Source organism: Lissotriton vulgaris, chromosome 1_1 (assembly GCF_964263255.1).
Source record: "Lissotriton vulgaris chromosome 1_1, aLisVul1.2, whole genome shotgun sequence".
Taxonomy (NCBI): Eukaryota; Metazoa; Chordata; class Amphibia; order Caudata; family Salamandridae; genus Lissotriton; species Lissotriton vulgaris.
Genome location: NC_141685.1, coordinates 2,014,597,983 through 2,014,601,258, shown reverse-complemented (window position 1 = coordinate 2,014,601,258; position 3,276 = coordinate 2,014,597,983).

The window sequence follows — 3,276 nt, the reverse complement described above, 5'->3', positions numbered from 1 at the left end:
AGAAAAATGCTGGTCATTTGTGCTATAACGTTGAACTTATGACAACCACTTGTGCATGATGATGGTAATATTTAGCATATTGTGGTATGGTGGAGCCCAGTTCACCCACAATGATCCACTTGATGTCATGATAGGGAACATTCCTGGCATAATTCTATCCATGGCACCGTGTTTGCAATTTGTGGAGTGTGTGGCTTGCAGCACAAGATGGAGGTTGCCATTTCTTAGGGATCCCATATCTACAAAAATGACATTGTATTTTCCTGCACTGTCATGCTGTTGGTGGGGAGACTTGGACATGCGTGAATGTTCTCTGCTTTTGATGGTAAGGGTCTGGTGTGCCAGTCTGGACACTGGTCTCCACCTAGAAAATATGGTGGCCATTGAGGAATTTGAGGTCTACTCTGGTTGTGAAGATGCCAGCTGCAGAGGAGCAGGGTATCACTCTGGTTGTCACAGCCCTCAGCCCTGCTATGAAAGGGAGTGCAAAGCGGCAGGGAACAGTGAGAAGGGCTGGCTGCCCCACTAAGAACATCTTGGGCCCCAAGGCTAGTGCAGTCTAGAAGGAAGATGGGCCTGTGGGACCATTTGGAAGTAATCCCCAACCAAGTGGGCCACACATTAGCACCAGACGCCCCAGCAGAAATTACTTGAGAGGTTGTAGTGTGCCAGTAAGTCCGGAGAGCTAGTTAACCCCCAATTACCACCACAGTCAAAAAAGGCCACAGAGACAGAAGCCAGTGCAATCCAATCATGGGCAGTGAATACTAGACAGTAAGAGCCTAATTTACAACTTTTTGGCGCAGGGCAGTGCAGCAAGGCTTCTTGCTGCACTGCCCTGCATCAAAAGCAAAGGTCAGGAATCCATTGTATTAATGAAATATAGGGCCTTCCTGTCCTTTTTGCCAGCACACAAATTGGTGCTCAGTGCCAAATAGAGACCCTTGTACCATGGTTCAAGGGTGTCTGCGTTGTTGGCACAATTGGTCTAGTGCAGTACCGGACACCTTCCTGCTTGGAAACAATCAATGTCGTTTTCTTCTTTCTATATGTCCTTCAGCGCACATGAAAGAGGTAAAAACAAGGAGAAATAAACGTATTTCTCCTTGTTACGCCACCCCTGGGGAGACGCATGGTTGTAATGCATTCCCAGATTTCTGTTGTAAATCTGGGATTGTGTCAAAACCCATGGGTGTTGCTTGGGAATACCCACCACATTGCCCATGAAATGCCCCCTGACGCTCTGTAAGGCAACGCAGCAACTTGTTCTGTATTGCCAACTCCATATCTATGAGGCCATGCAGAGCCACACTGGGTGGATTTTGCGTTGCCTTGTAGATATGATTGAGAGGTCTGTGTCACCAGAATATTATTAACAAGCATTTGCAATGCAATAGGTCTCGCATTAGGAAAGTTTGAGCTATTGGTATTATAAATGACAAATTTTTTATTTGTGTTGGTTTTAAAAATGCAGAAATTAATAGCTTTGTCATTTACAATGCCAATAGTTATAAATTTTGCAAATGTGACACCTATAGCATTTGTAATGCAATATGTGTTGTATTTACGTGACTTACATGTATTGATATAACAAACAACAATGGTTTTTATTTTTTTTAAATAATTAATACTTGATTAAAAGTTATTGTAATTTATTATGGCAATAGCTTAAACTTTTGTAAATAACTTATGAAGATTATGTTCAGTGTTTTTTATTGTGACGAAAATGCAAGAACAGAAGTGAAATATTAACATCTTTTTGTGACATTTGTAATAAAGCTTGAAACATTGAGAGAACATATTTGAACCAGTTGTTGAATGGTTGCACAGATTGATTCTGTGGTATTGCTGAGTGATGCTGTGGTGTTGCGATAGAGTGAGGGCGATGGGTAGAGTGGGGGCGATGGGTAGAGTGGGGGCGATGGGTAGAGTGGGGGCGATGGGTAGCTGGGTAGAGTGAGGGCGAGAGGGTGTGAGGGTGAGAGGGTTGTGATGGTGAAGGTGTGAGGGTGAGTGAAGTTGCAGGATCCCCTCTGGTCACTTGTTTAGGGCCCCACAGCCACAGAACCCATCACACAGGCTGATCTCAAAGTGCCCCAGAAATGTTAGAAGGACCAGGGCTGACAAACTCCACCATAGTCCTGCCAATCCTTAATGGTGTACGACGAGCAAGACATTAGGAAGGGGATAGTGAACTAGAGAGTGCAAGACACCTGGTATTACTGAAGAGCAGTCGAAGAGCCGCTGCACTGAACTGTTCCAACGGTGGTTTAGTAACCCTAGAAGGCATCGCCGAAATCTGTGTGCACCATACAAGTCAGACATGGAAAGCAAGGCAGGGCTGTCTCAACACTTCATCCTTCTGAGGCTTAAGATCTGAGTACTATTTAGTTGGGTCGATAAGCACCGCACAGGTGCAGTAGCACGAAGAGATAAACTCGTTGCAAGAAGTGATGACTACAACAGCCAAGCTACACAAAACAAATCATTGAAACCACAGCATTGCCACAGGACATCTGCATTATAGCGCCAGCTATACACATCGAACTGCTCTTGCGCTATAGACCTGTCATCTTTCACTGGAGCGAGGACTGGTGTGCACACTGTAGAAGCCAAGAGAGGGAGCGAAGAGCAGCTGGAGGGTGGGAGGGAAAGAAGACGGAAGAGCAACAAGCTCTCGGCATTCCGTGGCGGGGGGCAGGGAATCAAAGGACAGCACGGACAGTAAACAAGCAGTGGTAAAGGAGTCACGGCCTGCGTCCGTGAATAAGTGCTGCGTGCTCAGTTGATTCCTCGAGGCCTCTACCAAAGCACTGGTAGAGCACACAGAGTGTGCACACTATCTAGTTTTGATGACTTGGCCTGGGTGAAATTTAAATTAACCAATCGTAATTGGCATCATTGCAGAAGTTTGGTGTTATTCTGGTGACGTGAAATTTCCAGTTTCCAGAATTACGCTATTGAACTGAGTTGTGCTGCCATTCACAGCAAAATCATGGTGCAGTAACACCGTGAACAACCAGAACGCAAGTAGCTGTTGCTCGCTGCACTTGGGTTTTTTACACTCTTTTTTTTGGTTAAAATACGTTGTCATGTTAAAAATCGACGCGAGGGTGCATTTTGCAATAAAATATTATGCAAAATAACAGATTTGCATTGCTCGTAATCATGCATGATTTTGTGTAATTTTCCCATTTGTGTATTTAAATTAAAGCAACATTTTGCAAACTGCTAGTGATGACAGAAATAAACGAGAAGCATCAGCAAACTTACAAG